Consider the following 20,909-nt stretch of genomic DNA (forward strand, 5'->3'; position numbering starts at 1 on the left):
GAAGATCCCCCCCCCCCCCGACTCAGTGGAATGACATATGAATTGTAAGGTGCATAACAGCCTATTAACTGGCACAATACAACATTTTCCTCTATCAGCAGAATCTCATTAAACTCTGTTTTTGTGAAGCTCATCTTTGTTTAACAAATTGCTCATACCCCTGTTTAATTATAAGCAAAGTGCCATATCTTTTCCACTTGCAAGACAAATCTTGTTGGGGCTCAGATTACAGGTGTCATGAATTTTAATGGACAAAATGTGCCGCAGTCAGTCATTATAGTTTAGTCATGTTTTAGCAGCAGGAAGGTGAGGAAGCAAATGTTTCCTGATACTCTATACAAACCTGAGATAATTAGTTGCTTCCATATGACTTAATATTTCTCAGTTAAATTTTTTTAATCATTTTTTTCATACTTGCTTATTAACCACATGTGGATGCTGTAATTGAGGAACCAATGACAATGGTCTCCTTTGAGAAAGCTGTTTCAAATGTGCACTGAATGCAGGCTGGGCTGCTGATTTGTAGGCTGGACACTTAGCCTGTAATTTTATCCTTGTGGGCAGAGCAGTTCTTTGCTAATGTGATTTCTCAGGGATCTTGGCTGAGGATTTTGTTGCTGATGTTCATTTCACATTGAAAAAAAAGTAAACCGTCATGACTGAAAATAAAAAAGAGCAGCTTTGGATGAGCTCAGTTAAGACTCGCTATAAGCTTTGTTTTACAGACCATACAGCTATATTTGAATTTAGACCAGTATTTTTATTTATGTATTTGTTTATTTGCTTCCCAAATGAGAATGTTATCAATAGTGTTGTCAAATCCCCCTGGGCAAAGGCGCCAATATTCAGTTAAGAGAGGTGCTTTAGACATAAAATACCAGGGTGAGATTAAGAAAATGATGTCACTATGTTTTTGTTACTCATTTGCCCTCCTCTCTCATTTCTTGCCTTTCTTGTCTTCTCTCTCTCTCTCTCTCTTTTTTTTTTTTTGCTCATTGGATTCAAAACACCCATGCATTCCCCACACACCCTCAGAGAGAGAGAGACTGACCCCACTTGATCCAGGCTTGTTTTGGCTTGTGGATGAGATCCACCTCAGGGTATCATCAAAATGGCCACACAGTTTTTGCTTCTCATTTTATTGTTGCTATAGGAAAGTCAGAGGATCTTGATGATTCCTAGCAAACCCAGGTTTCAGTGTACCAAGGTAGCAGACAAGGCTTATTTTCAGTTTCTAGGAGTCATTGTGATAAATGTCTGTTCTCTTTACAAAAAGGCTTTGTAGGGGCTTTTTCTCACTATTTGCATCACAAAAATAGAGAATTGGAATGGAACATAAGTATTGTATGTGCATTAGCAACCAAAGCTACATCCAAGTTGTTGACTGTGGATGTTTGAACCTGTTTTTAAGCCTAACCAGGGACAAGGACTGCAAATTAACCTTTCATTAGATGCTCCATATGCACTTCTTCAGTTGACTCAGTGTGACAATGTTTAGTTGCATGGCTCCCTGAGAAAATAAGAAAATAAAATAAAATAAATAGTCAGGATTTGACTAAACAGATTGGATTTTGAGTTTTCCCTATGTAGCCTACTCTTTATTTATTGATACAGGGTTTGTATGTATTATTTTACTCAACAATGAAATACTGACAATTTGCAGTATCATTTAAATGCATCTCTCAACACTTTTACTTATAAACAAAGGAAGGTGTGATTGTAATTGCTAAAGGTGTATTACTGTATAACTAGCTTCATGAGATACAACTGGGGCTTTATAATCCACACCTCTTCCCTCTAGTACCATTCACACCTCTCATGAATTATTGATAAAACTAATTGTTTCATTTATGGTTATTCCCCATAGCGTTTTAGTCATTCATCGGTTTTCTTCCTGATCTCTGTCACTGTGATAGGTGTGTTTTGCAAGCCTCCCGCTACGATTAAGCTATTATCAGTGATAATCTTACAAAGGAATGACGGTTGCAGTGTTTCCTTTGTTTCAAAACATGTAGCAACATACTACATAATGTCAAAGCAAGTGACAGCTGCAATTTTCATATATTTCAATTTCTCAGGCTTAATTTTTTTGTGAATAGATTAGTATGCAAAAAAAGGTCCACCTTAATGTCAATACTATCATGTAACAAGTGCATATGAGTGATGCAGAAGTTATTTCACAACTACTGTGACCCCATAAATCCTAGGTTTGCATTGTCTATGTTAGAATCATACAAACAATTTTTATGTCTTTACTGTAAAAACAAACTCCTTTAAAATGTTAAGTAATTGTATTTCTGAAAAGTGAATCCCATTGTTATGTTAATGCAGGAGCTCGTTTCCCTGTTTAAAATGTATCAAACTGAAGCTTTTGCATAGTCACATCCGTTTTGCCTATGAGGCATTTACCCAAGTAAAAACAACATCTGTGGAGTACATGAACCTCAAGTCATGTGATTAGTCAGGAACAAGCAGCTAATCATGGAAATGCCACTATTCCAGGTAAAAGTTCAATTCCTGTTGACTGTTTTGTGTGTGCAGCAGATTGTACACAGACGTTTATTATATTGGTACTGTTATGGGAGAAATCATTCATCCTTTGGCTTTTGTGACTGTTAAGGGTACTGTATACTGCTTGACCAGTGCATACTAGTTTTATTGAAGAATTCCAACAATGATAGACAGAGCTTTTTAAATTAAAGCCACAGTAGATGAGTTTTTATATCAGTTAGAATCACAAAGTGGGGTTATGTCATCATAATTGAGATCACACACATTTATTAAATTCTGATGGTGAGAACGGTCAGTTCACCCACAGGAAATTTAAAAAAAATCAAAGACATACAAAGTTGTCTCCTAAACAGCTGTGAAAAAGTGTTCTGCTCAGAGAATCTCTTTAATTTCCTGGGTTTATCTCTCTGTTATCTCTGTGTTATAGTTCAATTTTGTACCTCTGCCTGCCAAGTCAGTAACATTCAAATTGGGGGTTTTATATGAGGTTTAACTAAACAGTCATACTTTAAGAAAATTCAACTTTGGAACAAACAAATTAAGGTAGATCTTTTAAATCTTGCAAACTTTATGTGAAGAAAATATATTCATGGAGAAGTATTTGCAGTACAGGTCGGTACAGCAAACTGCAGATATTGTGTTGTAAACATTTGATGAATAAATTCTTATACTAACATGAGACACAAGCACAAAGGGAGCATTGTGTTTCCTCTTTATATACAGTATATATGTATACTGTATGCTGCCCCAGTTTTCTACTGCTGTAGTGTGATGTCATTAAGACCAAAACACATTTTTAAACTTGACTAATGACATTGCACGCAACAACTCACCAACCCATAACACCCTAGTTAGATATTAATACTCTATATGTGTGTGTTTTTTTTTGATTAATTAGAAAAGAAGGCATCTTTGAAAACAATATGATCATACTCATGCTGTATAGTGGCCTGCTAATATTTTTAGTCCTATATTTTCCTATCTACCCATCCATCCATTATCTATACGGCTTACCTCCTGGGGTCGCGGGGGGCTGGAGCCAATACCAGCTGACATTTGGCGAAAGGCGGCGTACACACAGGTTGACATTTTCATTTATAAAGTATAAAGTTAAAGTAAATTGAATGTTCATGTTTTGCATTAATAAATAGTACAATGAACATATTTTTCTTTTTCACTCTTAACAATGGGACAGTGGCAGCCTAAAGGTTTGAGAAGCATAAAGGCTTCGGTTCAGTCCCCGGCCCAGCAGGATTAAATCTGGAGGGGACAGGTGACAGAGCAGCTCTTGCCCCGCTCTAATTAACACCACTGTGGTGCCCTTGAGTAAGGCCTTAACCTCAAACCGCTCCAGTGGAGCTACTCAGTGGCCACGGGCCAGTCTGCGGTTGTACTGGACAGCTTCTCAGTGTCAGTGTGAACAGGCATTCCACCAGATTTATTGTATATAATATTCATGCAGAAATGAATGTAATTTAGAATGCACAATTACAGGATGTCTTTCTTAAATATAGATTTACTGTATAATACTAACAATGAATCCCCTCAAGAAAACCATAAATATACTTTCACATAGCAGAAGGAAGGACACAGTATGATAAAATATATATTAACAATAATGAATTTGAATATATATAGATAAAACAAATAACTCAGTAATATTGGCTCTGAAATTGTTTGTTCAGATGTTTTGTAAGCAGCCTTGAGAGCTGGGCCTGTAATCTGCAAACCCAAGGAGCAACTGGAAAATTCAAATTATAGGGTTAATTGTAGTTAGAAAGTTGTAAAACTGCTATAAAAAGAATTTATCACATTGGCATGTAGATTATTAATGTGTGCATCTGTTTTCTTAGTATAGAAGTTTGTGAAGTTTTAATGGCTTAATGGTGGCAGAGTGTAGGATGGCAGACTTCATTGTTTTTTTTTAAAGATATCTGTATGAACTTGTCAGCATCATGTTCTAAGGACACAATATATGTACTGTTTAACAATGCTGGAGCTGTATTAGCTGTTAAGGTGTAATTTAGCGGCTGTGTCAGTGACTAAAATAGGCCTGCAGATAAGAGCTGAGGATGCCTTACACATCATTAAGTGTAAAATATAACAACACGCCCCTGAGCTGCCTACTGTTTCCCTGGAGAGACAACAACTAGATAGGGCTCTGCACAATTATGGCTGAGAGAGCCACAGACCTACCTTCCTCATGTTGCTTCATTTTAAAGCTGTTCTAATCGAGAGCATTGCAATACACTGCTACATGAAACACCTGATAACAAAGGTACACAGTCCTATTTGTTCTCTGGTCCAGTAAAGAAGTGATAAAACTGATGCCCTTCTGATTGGGTTTCTGTTCCTCCCAAAGTTCTCTTTCTATAGGTTTAGCAGCGCCTGAGCCAAGAGTGCGCCTAGAGGCAAATTATCAGTGGAATTATTTCTCACCTCTCCCAGCACTGCCTGGAAAGGGAGCAAGAAAACATTACTTTATCTATGAAGATACAACTCCAGAAAATTGAAAAGTATAGCATACTCTCTGTAAAAGGTAGGATGCTGTGCTCCTCTGCCTTGTCTTCCCTTTTTATTCCTTTGTGTGAAAAGAGCGACAGTTTTTTTTTCTGAAACTGCATAGTTATTTCAGAGGTGCAGTATGTTTGGCTGGAGATGTTGGCACGATAGCATCATTGTCATTCCTTTTAATATCTCGTCAGTGAGTCATTTCGTTGCACCTTTGGGGAATAATTATCAGCAGCAACACAACGGCAACTGCAACAGATCCCATCAGACACTCACTGTGATTTATTATACATCACAGGCAGCTCCAGTACTCTACCTCATGATACATGTAACCCATCTCCACATGCAATTTTCCACACAAAATCACTGCTCCTTCATGAAGAGTCACAAAAAAATGGACATATACATTACAGCAAAAAAAAAAAACAAAAAAAAAAACTGAATGCTATGTTGAAATTTATATTTTCCAATATTTCCAGTATCCTGCCAAACTCTAGGGATCTAGAGATGAGTTTTAAAAAAAAGTCTCTTAACACTGGTTTTTAGAATGCTGACAAGCTGTTCTCTGGCTATTAAATCCATTTCTCACTGTCAGTGGAGCTGGGGCGGCTTAGATTTGAATGAATGGATGCTGGTGCTCCTGCCGCTATGGGACCTCAATATTCACTGAGGGACATGGAGTCCATTGTGTGCATACAGCCAGATTACTGAGGAAATGCAGTTGTTTGGAACAAGAATAAGAAATGTATTGCTAGTCGGTATTATCATCATTATATGTAAGGGTTTAAATGGAGTTAGTTAAAATAAACCACCAATGTTGTTTTTTTTTATTTTTAATTACGTAGTGGCTTGTCTATTTATGATTAATGAATGATTAAATCAGAATCCAAAAGTCCCTCAGAACAAACACATCTGCTATTTTATATATATATATATATAGTGTGTATAGTCTGACATCATAAACAGTTATTCCGCCTATGCTGGCCTTGGTGCCAGAAGATAAATAAGGGGAATTAATTTGTGCCAGGATGACAGGAAAGTACTGCTCTCTTTGGCATGGAAAACAGAGCACAGAGTGTTATTAATGACCAGACGTGTGGACTGCAAGGACCACAGTCACTCAGAAGGAGGTCAGGCAAGAGGGAGATGAGCCAGCGGGACAGAGAGGATGGAAACGGGGTGCGAGAAAAAAAGAGAATGCTTAGTAAACTGGTAGATCGACTGAGGAAAGTGGTCTTTTGGATGTTTGAACACCTACTACTCCTCAGCACTTCTTTTAATGCCACCAGCCTTGCACCAGTGCTTGCTGTGTGATGGCATAATATAAATAACGGACCCCTTCCTCCTGGCTGGGGAGCTGTTTGTTGTGTGCAGGCAGCAGTCATGTCTGTGGAGCTGTGAATCGACCACTTAAAGAGAGGACAAAACCACTTTCAACTGACACTTCTGTAGCCTTGGAGAGACCGTGAGTTTAGAATAGGAAGCATGTTCAAACTGAGCATGTGCGAGTGTCTGTGAAATATAGTTTTTATTAGAGTTTAATATCAGTCCATTAGTGTTAAAATCTCATGTGGTTCAAATAATCAGAAATTAAATTCCGTCGCTGCTCAGTATAATTCATCATTGATCATTTGTGGGAGGCGACAGTGGTTCAGTGGACAGAGCAGTCATCTCCCAACCAAAAGGTTGAAGGCTTGAATCTCGGTGCCGGCAGTCCACATGTCGAAGTGTCCTTGGGCAAGACACTGAACCCCCAAGTTGCCCCTGATGGTTAGAGCCATTGGTGTGAGTTGGCGCTGCAAAAGGCTGCCTATGTTCTGTGTGTAACATGCTTGGCCAATTAAAGGTGATTATTAGGTTGCCTTTTGCCAATCTTATTTCATCACAGTGCCAGAATTACTCCAGCTTCCTAAAATAAAAATGGTATGTGAGATTAACTAAATAATATTCATTTCCAGTCCTTTTTAAAAGTAGCGCCGCAGGTGGCTGCCTCGGTTCTGTAACGGAAACAAGTTCCTTGTGTGTAACATACTTGGCCAATAAAGGTGATTATAATAATCGTGTTTAGTCTTTTACAGGATAGTAAAATACTCATACATAAGGTTAACTACTAGACTTTATGGAGGTGTATCAGTTATGATGTGATGTACTCACATCATAACTGATACTCACAGATCTGAAGTTTTTGCATGTTTAAAACCATTTGTCTTATTCACCTACAACATCAACACAGTGCAGCCTACTGTATTGCATGACCCTGTGCTCTGCTGTTCACTGTTAATTTTCAGCAATAGCAGATATGAGTTATAAAAAAGTGCTCAGTAACAAAAGTCAAACATTGCTTCTTTAATCATCAAATACTGCATCTTGTTCCAAAGAAATATATTATGTGGATATAAAAAGGCACAAGATAGTTTATTTTGTTTAACAAAAATACTTTTTTTAAGCTCACACCACAATGTTGTTGCCCAGTCAGCTGATTTAAAAATGCACAAATCATTAATGAATGTAAAAAAAAATCCTCCATGGTTAAACTGTATTGCCAATGCTGCTGAATAAAAACAATTCAAATTAATGCATTCTTTTGATAAGAACTTGAGTAAGGCAATAAAGCCTACTATTACAAAAACCTGCAGCCAGTGAGACATCAGCACTGACCCAGGAAATAAAGTCAATATTAATATAAGCCTGCAACATCTAAGGATTAGGCAATACTATAGTTCTTCACGTAGTTATTTTGCAAAGAGGTAAACATTAAAAGGGAAGCTCCTAGTTTAAAAGGTCAAGATTTAAAGCAGATGCACTTGAAGAAACCGCACAAAAAAAAACAGATTTTTAATGAATCCTATTTGAACATACTGAAGAGCTACCATACAAAACCTATAAGGCTATAAGAGCTATAAACAGCATGCTTTATGAAGCTGTGAGCATCCATTCCTTATTTTGACATAATTTAATTATCCCTTCCCTGTATGTCCTGAATACTGTGTTTGCGTGTGAGCCTGTTTTACTACTGTACTGATTCTCATTTGCATGTGATATCAATAATAAATTTTAATTGGCTCTTGAGATAGCATTAAACAAAATAGCAGCATGGTGGCATGTTGAAGGCTGTAGGCTCAAGTCCAATCATTAGTAGCTCTCAGCATGCACATAAAGCACACATTCATAAAGATAAACAAACATAATGTAACTTTTTTGTTTTAGATATACAAGACAGAGACAAGCAGTAAACAGCTGGACAAACAAATGTGCAGGTATATCAGGTTACTGGTTATTAACTACACTCTTAACCTGAGCAAAAACAAAAAAAAGGCAAATGATTAAAAGCAACATTTGAAATACTATGTTAAAAGCCAAATTACACATCTCAAAGTGTGATGAGGTGGTGTGGTCCACTGTATTTGCTCAACTCAAAAACGCTAGTGAACCCAATGATTCTGTCATAATAGTACAGTTTCCTAAGACTAATTAAGAAAAACAATCAAATTCAATATGTACTGTAATTGCAGAAGTAGAAACTGTAGAAAGTAGAAAGTGTTTTTTTATTATTATGTTTTTTAATACTTTAACATATTTAAGCATGCTCAAGGGGGATTTGTTGGGTTTGTCCTCTATAATAATAATAATAATTATAGTAAGGTGTGTGTGTGTTTGGGGTAGCTGTTTGATGATAATATAGTTATACCCACATGGAAAATACAAAGGGGCCCAAAAAAAAGCTGGACTGACAACCCATAACACCAGATGCTTATTGTGCTTTTGTTTTAAAAGTATGCACAATTGTCCGGTAACATGAAAGTGAGACTGAATTCCACAAATATGCAATAGATCAACTTTAACAATATTTAATAATTATTTGCAGAGGCAGCCACCTTTGTTACTGAACATGAAAATTAGGGATCCTGGATGAGACAGACTATGTGTTCTTGTGTGTGACACGTTCTGACAGGCAACACACAGTTTACATATCCAAGATTGCAGGGGTCTTGACAAGCATGTGATTATTCCTCAGTAATTAGCTTGTTGGCATCCCTGTGGTAAAAACAAGGGTGGCAATTATGAGAAGGAGGTCTTGGGACTGCTGTCTGATTCTCTTCGAGAGACATAACTCACCGGGGAATAAGACAATGAGAGAGGAACAGGAGGACATGGAGGGAGGTGGGGTGGCAGGTGTTAAATATGTCTGTGCTCTCATAGAACACAAAACAGCTTTGTAATTGCAATGCGAGAACACAAGATAGAGGTGCTATAAAGTGGAATTAATGTGTATGGCAGAAAGTGCCCTTTACAAGTCATTAGAAAAAGTGTTTAGCTTGTATGTTGGTGCAGTATAAATAAGGAAGTTAAACAACAAGAAAACTTTACAAAAGTCCATCTTTTTTACTGAATATACTGTGCTCTATATTTAATACAATAGAACAATGTTACTGCTACATCATCATGTAAATTCACATATTTTGTTGTGTTGTATACAGCAAATTCAAGGCTTGCGGTGTCCAGAAGCCTGTGTGAAGGGTGGCTGTGATATCTATGTCAGAAGACCAGAGGGTCACTGGGGGCAGGCTAAGATCCATCATGACTAGTGCTGGTTCAACCACTAGGCCACCCCTGGACCCATAATTGCTGCAGTTGCTTGGCAACCCTTGCTGTAATTAGTCCTGAGATGTAGTGCCTCAAGTCAGATGCCCAGTCTTCACTGCTGGGTCAGACTGCAGTAGGAACGCAGCCACACCTACACAGGCTGCAGCTACTCAAGTGAATTCTTATTAGAGTGCTAAGCACATTGTCAGCATATGAGCACAGGAAACTTCCCCTAATGGCTGTAAAACTAATTTCCTTGGACTTAGTAAGAAAAATATTAAGCCAGTTAGATGTTATCTGCATAATTGCTTTTATATTAAACTAAATTTATTCTTATTTAAAAAGTCTCAAATAAACAATGTCAGCTACATGCAGGAGAAGCTTAACAAAAACAATTATTTTTTGTATTATGTCATCTTGGTGACATTTGAGTACTTTGTTTTTAGAATATTTAATACAGCAAAGCCATATTTGCATTCTCCAGTGTGAATAATGTGAATTGCATGCTTTTAATTAGAAAATACTTAAATAATCAAACTTTTTAACCTCAGGCAAACAATGAACAAGCAATTTCTACTATGTCTTTTTTTCTTTATGTAGTGAAAACTAACTATGGTGGCTACATCTGCTGATATCAGTGAACTGCATTTCTCATGTCCCATAGTGAGACATGAGCATTGCAATGTACATATTTTACTGAATTAAAATATTGCTTTAAGCGTGAAATGTGACAAATGAGGCACTGAGGAAGCTATAGGCCATTTTTGGCAGACTGAGAGAGACAAAGTAGTGGCTGAGAAGGCAAATGGGGACTTAAATAAAGACAAATTGCCATAGCCATATTGTGGTGAAATTGCATTAACTGATGGAGGAAGAGAGTAACAGCTCACTCTCCAGAGAGACACTTGTATAAATAAATCATGTTACATACAAATGAGAGTGACAGAACATCTATGTGCAGGATGTAGGGACTGTATAGAGGAATGAAGGGAAAGCAGATAATAGAAATTGAATGAGTGAAATGCAAACAAGTATTACACTATGACTGCCAAGTAGAAGTGTAGTGTCAGGGCAGATAAGACCCACTAGACCTCAAGTGATACATTGAATTTCATACAAATGTTCTAGATTAAACAGATTTGTACTGTACATTACAATAAAAAGAAGAAGAAGTGTTGTCTGGATTCATGGTGCATTTCCTGAAGACATGATGAAAAATGATCTGCAAAAATTCTAACTTCAGTTCAGTTAAAGTTATATGCCGTGATATCCACATCCATATTTACAACACTTCTGAAATATTACATCTGCCGGTTTTGTTTGTCACCATGTCTGGCGCTCCTCTAGACCTTGATATTCCCTGTAGGAAGCAGTGATAGCCAAGTCTTGCCAGTGTGATAATTAAATGAGATTAAGCTGATACTGAGATACAGGAAACACTCTACAGTATGAGGGCATTTGTCACAGATATATTTAAAAACTCAAGTTCAGTTACTCGACTTTGTTATTGTTGAGATATATCATGTTTCATTGTAGCTTCTGTTAATGTTAGTGTGACATTTACAGTATAGGAGTGTACTTGTGTAATTGTTATTGACGGTGGCATGTTGGTTCCAGTAAGAGAAGGTGTGAAAATAAAGCAGCTGGTTTGCATTTACAGAGTTGAGGTGGATTTTATCAATGAGCCATAAAGAGTTTGCTGAAAATGGTGATCACACCACACAAATAATAGTTTTAACTGGTGTAATGAGAGCAGACTGCGGGATGAGGCTGCCGTTTGGGCACAAACATTTTAATAATCTTTCCTAATCCTTTTGCTATATAGAGCATTAAGTCCCTCACTCTTTCAAGGGGAGCTTCTGTTTCACTAGCCTCAGTATATTTTCTAACAAAGGGCTTTTTTTATTGCACTTTCTGAAGGCTGAAACATGATACACTTTGTCACATTTTGATTCTTTATCTGTCAGTTCACTCTACATTTTCCCCCTGAAAATAACTGCTGTTGCTGGAAATGGGCTGATGAGAGCAATGAGACCGAACCAAAGTAGTGGGTCATAAAACCAAAACAGTAAGCTAAAAGCTAAAATGCTCCATGGAGCTGAAGGGAGTTATAGAATTAAGTCATGATTCTTTGTGAGTTCATCATTACAATAACCCCCTTTCACTTAATACATAGTGATTTGATCCTTTGTTATTATAAAAAAAAATGAGTAGAGCAGCTTTAAAGTACCACGGTGCTGATGCTGATAAACATCAAAAGCACTGAGGTGTCTTTTAATATTTTTTCTCAGTGTCCCTAGATGGATAACAAGTCAATGACATGGCCTTGTTTGGTAGTAATTCGTGACCTGCAACCCATATGGGTGACCCATTAAACCTCGGCCAAGTATCAGGTGGTCAGTTTGGACTCAATAAATTCCAAGTCCAACCATCAGCATCCTCAGATAGAGCTGCAATAAAACAGAAACAGCTCATAAACTAAGCCCTGTGGACCAAAAAATTCTGCCTCCACTGGTGTTTAAACTGTCACTTTAAGATCCGACACTTGCTGTTTTGTGGCATTAAAATATTCAGTGAGTGTCTGCTTCATTTCTCATCAAAGCTGCATGCAGCATGCAATTATTTGAATTTCTTACCTTTTATCCTGCACCAGTTTTGTTATTATCAAAACACAGACAGTGTGTCTCCTTGTCTTTGGTCATACTAATGGTCTTAATATGTTCCAAATATGTGTCAAATGAACCAATAACTGCATTAGCTAGTGGTCTAATTAGTGAGTTAGTATAGTTAGTAAGTAAAGTAGTCCACTGACGTGGCTCTCCAGTATTGTACTTTTTCACAGTACATTAATCCACCTTGTGGCCTTTTGCAGTGTGGCATTGATATCAAGAGATATGTTCTATTTTTATCTGCTTAAGAAGACATTAAACAGATTTCCCACAATGTTCGTGAGTATAGGGCTGTGTGTGACATGAACACTGTGACCCACATCTCATCTCAGAAGTGTTGCTGAATCCCACTGGGGAGTTTTGACTTTTCCCAGTGTGTGCCTTTTACTTTATTTTTTCTTTAAGCCATGCTCCTGACAGCTCTGCCTCCTTGTTATTTTAGAGTTTTGTGGGACTCTTCTTGCATCCCCTTTTTTCTCCTTTTCCTTTCTGACAGCACATGTTCTTTGATATCCTCATGAAATGCGAGTCCACTAGTGAGCAGTGACAATGAACGTTCCATAAGGAATAGATATAGTGGGCCAAACCTTAATAAAGGGTGACCTTGGGAGCACCATGTCTGCATAAAGTACAGCTCAGACTAACTAGGAATGCTCTCAGTATTCTCCAGTTCGGACTTTAGAGTTTCACTTATATACATTGTCTGATTGATTTCCCATTTGATCAGTTGCCCATAAAAAAAATTAACAGTCAGAAATGGTTCTAATCCATTACTGTAACAGAGGTTATGATGTGCAGCCTGGGCTGTTGATTGACAAGCAAGTTCAATCAGTTTGTTAATATTTAAATACTAGCAATAATCAAAATGCAGTAAAAATTTGTTCTTAAACTTTACGCAATGTTTTATTTTGTTGTCGTCTACTAAACCAGGCTTGATTGTATTAGCAATAAGATGCACGAAGCTATTGACAGTTTTGATTTAAAATACGGAAAACCGCCATTGTTTCATACTAGTGTACATTTTGTGGCATTTTTCCCTGAGGTGTGCACTGTACATCCTGATGTTTTGACCTGTGTCCAATGAGTCTTCTTCTATCCCCCTTGATATTCCCACCAGTGAAATTAGGAGTGGGAGAAAAAAGTATGTTTTAGCCATGTAGGGTGAATGCAAGAGTGTGTACTATAATTCAGAGAGTGTCCTGGTTGGCTGCACTGTTTGTTTCCTATGATCCCAGATGCCTCCCCCTCCTCCTCCCTGGTGACCTGCCTGTGGTAACAAAGGAACCAGTGTGAATGCTATCCGATGGTAGCCTCCTGAGGCACTTCATTTAATGAGCTACATACAGTATACAGTACAGTATTCACTGGGTAGTCAGCCTGAGGACTACATTGAATATAGAAATCAGTGTTACTGCTACATAATGGTATAATTAAATCTTTGGTTTAACAATGTCAAGCATTCTCCTGAAGCTATGTATATGGAGCACCAAATATTAATTATGTGTGTTTATTTGATTTATGCAGTTTCTCAATACAAGGTTCTGTGGAGGTGTTTCAGTAATGACATTACCCTCACATGAAGAAAATCTACTTTGAGTGATGTTGATTTGTTTTGGAAAACATTAAGGCATATCTAACATTTGACAAATTTGACAACAATAACGACAAGTGTCTGAAAAACGCTTGGACAAGCTGAATGTTCACTGATGTACAATATTGGTGTTTATATTGCATTTACCAATAGCTGCTTATGGACGATACCAGGCAGTGTGGTAAAGGTTAGGCAACTAAAAGGATCTTGGCTGCATAAATTAAAAAAGTGAGCGGTGGCTGGAGTTTTGTGACACAAAAACTGGTCTCTTCACACCTTTACACCGCCTCAACACATATAGGGCACAGTGCTCCCTGTGATGGCACTGAACATAAATAGTGAGTTATGGAATCATTTTATATGAACATGATTTTTTGGGATAAAATTAAAGTATTATATGTACTGTGATACAAGCAAAATAATGATGATTTGCTGCTCCTAGAGCCCTACTAACAGGGGTCCCTGGTGTTGGTGAAATCAAAAGGGTTTGTTTGCTTTAAACTATAATGCGCTTTGCACATTCCATTGAAATCTGCCTATAGATTATAAAATATAAAGGGTGCAAAGTTGAAATAGACACTATAAAAAACAGAATAGATTTGTTTAGTGCAGGGCACGACTGTAGCTGTGTCTGCGACATGCCTGCTAGAGTTTGTCAGTTCTTTTGTATAAAGGAAAAGTCATAACCACCCACAACAAATTTCAGGAACATCCTGGCAGTCATTTTTAACATACATACTATATGATGTCATGGGCCTATGTGAAAGTCAAAGGACTTTTTTTTAACTAATGGTGTTGCAAGAGTCATCAGAATCATTAGGAATGATCCTCTATGAACTATGATACCTGTTTGGTAACTCATTCCCTGACAATCGAACATGCAGTTTTTTGATGAATAAAAACTATAAAATAAGCAAACTTGAATAATAAGTACAGAGCAGTATGCTGCCCTGAGTCATGTCCCCATTTTTATGTGCTGTTTTGACTTTTTCTTCTGCACTGCGGTGAGAAGCTCTTATCTGCGCTGCACCATAACCTTCCCCAGGGTTGTCACCAGCTAATATTCTCCCCTGGGTTTAGTCCAGGATAAAGACTTCTGCTCTCTGACTCTCTTGGTGACCACAGGTACACAAAAACAGAGCACTATCTCTCTGCCAGCTCAGCCAATAAATGGGGAAGACCATTGTTGTAAGGCTTTTATCCAGCATCTTGGGGAGTCCCATAGACGATGACATTTCTAAATGGACAAACAGGGCAGTCAGGGAGACATGGGCACTTACCCTAGAGAGACGCTTCGATTCTCTTTTGTTACCTTCGGGTTTGTTCACCAAATGCTTCTTTCCACACAAAATCTATTTATTGTGCTTGTGTATTATTACACGTACAGTATGTTACCTTTTATACATTTCTAAAAGGGACTCAAGGTCCTTTCACATTACTTTTCACAATCTTTCAGCTGGATAAAAAATACAAATAGTTTTTTTTTTTTAAGATAGGACAAAAACAGGAGCTTGCGTCAGTGTTATTAGTAATATGAGTTGTGAACTAAATGTCTTCTTTACTTTTAAACTTTTTTATATAAAAAGGACTGGAAATGAATATTATTTAGTTAATCTCACATACCATTTTTATTTTAGCAAGCTGGAGTAATTCTGGCACTGTTATGAAATATGATTGTCAAAAGGTGACCTAATAATCACCTTTAATTGGACCAGCATGTTACACACAGAACAGAGGCAGCCTTTTGCAGCACCAACTCACACCAATGGCTCTAACCATCAGGGGCAACTTGAGGGTTCAGTGTCTTGCCCAAGGACACTTTGACTGCATGTACTTCGTTTCGAACCTCTAACCCTCCGGTTCGGAGATGACTGCTCTACCCACTGAACCACAGTCACCCCCACAAACAAAGGCGCCACTGCCGAAACCTGGGATCAAACCAGGGACCTTTGGATTTTCAGTCTAATGCTCTCCGAGCTGAGCTATTTTGGCACATAAGGTTGAATGTTCAAGATATTCAAAATGTTACAAAACTGCATCTGTGAATAATCTGTGAAAATGAATGTGTTTCTACCAAGAGTGCAGACACAAAGTTACTTTTTATTAAGGTTATCAACACATCCTGTGCAGGTGTGTCATTGGCAGGCTGTAAGACTGTTGTTGGTAGAAACAGCACATGCAAAGACTGCACTATATTTAGACCAATTAGTACCAGATTCAGTCTCTCAGAGAATCAATTCTGGTGTGAACTGATTAGCCTACATTACACACAATGCAAATTGACCATGAGCAGTTCATTGTAGTAGTGGCTGAGATTGCCTCTAGCTTCTAGGCTCAGGTAGAGATGAGGAACAGGGTCTGAGAAGCCCAAACTGTCACTGACTCAAGTCAGTGACATCACTTTGTCAGATTTCCCACAGCTTTATCTGGAGCCACAAAGGGCTTTATACAGCTTGTTTCAAATAGTAGACCAGTAAACAAGTGTGTTGATGTGTTAAAGTACCCTTCAGTACTAGATGCTGAATTGAGGAGTTAAACAGCAATGTTTCACTGCTTCTATAGCTTGTTTGCTTGTTTTTGAGGCCAAAATGTAAGAAATATCTTTAAGATAAATTACAGATTTTTTTTTTTTTACTTGGAATAATTTGTATTTACAGACCAGCCAGGTCTTTGTTGCTCAGAATTCAAGTAGTTGTTATACAGTACAGTATTTGCATGCCTGGTGTTACTTAGACGGGGACTGAAACCTGTTTATACACACACATTGTGGGGTCTGGTCCACACCATGTAGATCATTCAACTGTAGAAGTTATTATTTAGTGGTTATGGTTAGGGTAAATAAGTAAGTCTCCAGATATTGAATGCAAGGCAACGTTAGTCCCAACTAGGAATGAAAACAAATGTGTGTGTGAGTATTGTTGCATACATTATTTATCCATGAATCTTGTATTGTTTGGCCAGGGTCTATTGTCTGCCATGGGACCTGGGCCATGCCTGTTGCGGATGACATCCTTTTGATTATTTATGATGTTTATCCTCCCTCTCCTGCACTTCCTGTACCCATAGATCAAAGCAAAAAAAATATGAGGACAATTATGGGAAGTGAACCAGCAAAGTAATAATGTCTTTATGAATAATGAATCTACTTAATGGTCTCAAGTACTGGATGGCGAGATAGAATTGAATGACTGGAAATGTAAAGTCATGGAAACAGAAAAGATTTTACCTGAAACGCTTTACATATGCGTCATTCAGTATAAGTGGACAGGAACTTGTCTAATATGTATTTGTGTGAAAAAAAAAAATTTATTGGGGAGTTGCACCACATACTGAAGGGATGCATCAGATGCTTATGTGTCTAAAGAGCCTTTGAAAATACCTGATTCTACTATACAATCAAGTGTTAGGCCCTTTAGCACTGATTGAGATGCTGACTTTTTGAATATAATCATTGCCTGCTAATAGCTGCCACTCATGCCATTTAATTAGGAGTGAATTGAAATGCTATTATATATATATATATACATTGTTAAAGTGGGAGGAATGATTCTGGAGAAGGACCTGAACCTGACATTTCTGACTTTCTGCCATGCAGATTGTGAATAATGCACAGCCAAACCCTCAAAATAAACCCTCAACTCAGCTCCACTCCCTGCCCCTTCTGTCGCCGCTGTCTGGAACCTCACTAACATGCTCTGCTCTGAATAAAATATACCAGATTCGTTCTGTGCTGAGAGTGACTGGCAAAATAGGGACATTCATTGAAATCACTTTTGGGACATCGGTTGTGTTTTGTGACCAGCAGGAGACAGTACTGATTTCTTTGAGCATGGCTAAGCTGACTTGTTCTGCAGTACTGGAGTCTGATATTGCACCTCGGATTTATGATGATTGGGCTGAGTAGCCTAGCATGCACGACTGCCCCACAGACTCTTAACTCCTGATTGATCTGAGCGGTTGACAGACAGTGGTGTTTGATTCTGCTCCTGTTATCTGTAATGTAGCTGAAGCTCTCAATAGACTGACAAGATTAGAATGCATTACTGTCAGAAAGCAGGGTGCCCTGGGGCTGCACCGGGCTTGAGTGTTAATGACTCAGACTTGCCTCGCCAGTGTAGGGCATGTGCTGACAATCCACTAAGTCACTTGCATCCCAATCATGCCTGGCCTGTTGCCAGAAACACATAATATGACAGCTGACTTAACTTGATTGATAGATACACCATATGTGAAATATTGTTGATAGAGGCTACATTAGATTTTCCAAGTCACTTATAAGCCAGCTGACAGGCCATTGTTGATTTAAGAACCAAATAAGATCTCATTAGAGAGGTTGTGTTTAAGAGCAGACTATTAATCGTTATGATCCTCTCACACAGCTACGGTAAGAGAGGTTATTTTAAGGTTATTGGTTATGTCTAAATGCTCAAAATTCAGATAGTATGTATTTGCTGTTTTAACAGTTGTTCAAATCTCATCTGAGCATTTCCTTCAATCCCAACGTGATAGTACAACTCAGGAGAGACAAGTGAAAATGTTCAAAATTTACAGTATGTCTGTGATGTTGCTTAACAATTTAACTGAAATGTTAGATGCTCTGGTAAACTCATTTTCAGCCCCTGCACAAGTTTTAGTGGTTATACTGTATCTTTCCTTATGCAGTAACACACATTAGTTTTCATGAAAAAACAATGAGGTATTTTTTTATTGAGTGTAAGCACCTACTTTATTTGTGTGTTTAGTTCAACACACACAAATAAAGTATCCCCCCTACACACACACACACATACACACATACACACACACAGTATATATAATCAGCTGAGAGGTCCTGGGAGGATCATGACATGGGGAATTAGATCATCAATGCTCAGGGCTTTAATAAGCAACCTGGGGAAAATTAATATCCACTTAATAATCTGGGCCATGGTTTGCTTATCTGACAGAATGAGCAGTCAATCCTGCTGCTCATATGCAGGTGGGGAAAATCACCTACAGTCCTACATGTTTATCTTCTCAGAAATATCAGCACTTTGACTCCAGTGATTGACAGTTTGTAGCTCACCTTTCTTCACAAGTGCCCCTTGCACATGTTAGGCATTGTGTTTTAAAAGCTCCCTGCTGGCAACCTCCTGTGTATGAGAAATCCAATACGGTGGACTTTGCTTAGTGCTTTTTATTGACCCTCACTTTACACATGGACCTTTTTTGCTGGTTTTAGTACAGGTTCAATAAGCAGTTGTCTGCATGGCTCCTCCATTAGACCACATAGATCAGACTTGCTTACAGTCCTGAGGAAAGAAAAACCCCTGTATATGTAACATAGGAGCTTTTTCAGAATTTTATTCCCATGCACATCACTGTAAAATTCATTACCATAAATGTAGGCCTGAGCTTTTAACATGGCTTTTATACTATGATGTTTAGTCTTTTGCAAGCAAGATGCTGCATCGCAAATTCACCAGCCTTGGTGGATGATTATGCAAAAACATCTGTGATTAAATAATTAGATTCTTTAATGTAATCAGGCGAGAAAATGACAAAAAAAATTGAAATCACTTTCATCGCTATGCAAACTAAAACAAATGTTGATAGTTTATTTGATACTTCAAATTGAAGGTTTTCTTGCATTCTCCTGCTTTTGTTTCATCATTTAAGTGTATTGGAATTAAAAGGAAACATGAGTTTCTTTGCTTTGCATGGACTGTCAGTTAATTTTCTATTCAGTTTTTACGCTTTTTCTGGATTGATGTTTTGCAGTAATTAGTCTTTTCCTTTGTTTTACTGTACAGAAAAGCTCCTTTGAAAGTTCCCATTTCAAAGACAAAAAGTCATAAAATGTAGTCACTTTTAGAACAATTACATTCAAATTATCTTTTTGAAATGCAATAATTGTATTTATTTGTAATGATGTAACACTGTCTTTTTCCTATTATACTGTAGTAGTATATTTCATTTTTTGAAGCTACTGAAATTCTGAATTCCTTTTTCTGGCGTTTCAGGGGGTTGATTTTAATGGTCACCATTGTTTTCAAACCACAGTTGTAGCAGCTGCATGTGAATTCAATTTGTGATATGACTACGTCTTCACTGCAGCCTACTGTGGTTGCTGGTGTTATTCAGAATCTTTAAAATCCAACAAAATTTCATTTGAAGCATTCAGCACCCTCCACCTGTGTGCAGTCATAAGCCAAACAACTAAATTCTTGGTATGCACTGTGTAATGCTCAACATTAAACTGGCCTCAGTGTGCAATATTTTATGCTTCCACCATCAGAATCATCCCATAAGTGCAGTCAGGCTGAGGTGGTGAGTAGATAATAGTAAATACCATATGGAGTCAAGAAAACCCCTGTTGCTTTTTAGGGCCTACAGATTCACCTTGAAGCAGGAGGAAATGTACTTATCACTAAACTCTGGTAGAGAGCACAGCAACAGGGATGCACTTGATATGAGGCTGAAAGAGAAATTCAGAGATGGTTTTGGAGTGGCAGAAAGAAGACAGCAAATAAAGTACTCAACAGAGAAAAAACATGCTCTGAATCGCAAGTTGGAGAGAACTTGAAAGGAAAGCTTTAGAGACTTTAAAACAACAAGTACAGAATAGAAACCCAGTGCAGTTGTATTAGCTTTCATGTTTATGGATATGAAAAACAGGATCAGTGATGTGGCAGGGTTTGACCCAGGGCCACTGTTTATGTGTAGGAGAAGATGTACAGAGTGTTTCCACATGTACATGTTAATTATTAAATAGTGGAACTTTGTAGAACATATGATTCCATGTACAGTAGTTTCACATAACTGTTGGGGATACAGCAAATCCATCTATCCAGCTAATGGATAGATGGGTGGATGCTGTATTTTATTGTCTCCGTATTAACCTCTGTATTCATTTTAGCTTGTTTTTCATCCTCTATTGTGTTTTTACACTGTATAACATTTTGTGTTTTGATTCTGATTCTGAATCAGCTTTAGTAAAAAAGAGAGCTGCAAATACTGTATTTTAGGTTTATTAATTAGCTTTTTCATCTAATTGCCTGCGA

At 37.8% G+C, this 20,909-nt stretch overlaps 1 protein-coding gene and 1 non-coding gene across 3 annotated transcripts in view; one reads left to right on the forward strand and one right to left on the reverse strand.

Moving 5' to 3' along the window:
• LOC109961965 (neurexin-1a) overlaps positions 1-20,909 on the forward strand; it is a 241,003-nt gene that overhangs the window by 29,962 nt on the left and 190,132 nt on the right. The gene's annotated exons all lie outside the window — the stretch shown is intronic.
• Positions 15,786-15,858, reverse strand: trnaf-gaa (transfer RNA phenylalanine (anticodon GAA)). Its single transcript has one exon. It is a non-coding gene; the product is annotated as a tRNA-Phe (tRNA).

This window comes from Monopterus albus, unplaced genomic scaffold (assembly GCF_001952655.1).
Source record: "Monopterus albus unplaced genomic scaffold, M_albus_1.0 scaffold60.1, whole genome shotgun sequence".
NCBI classification, from domain to species: Eukaryota; Metazoa; Chordata; class Actinopteri; order Synbranchiformes; family Synbranchidae; genus Monopterus; species Monopterus albus.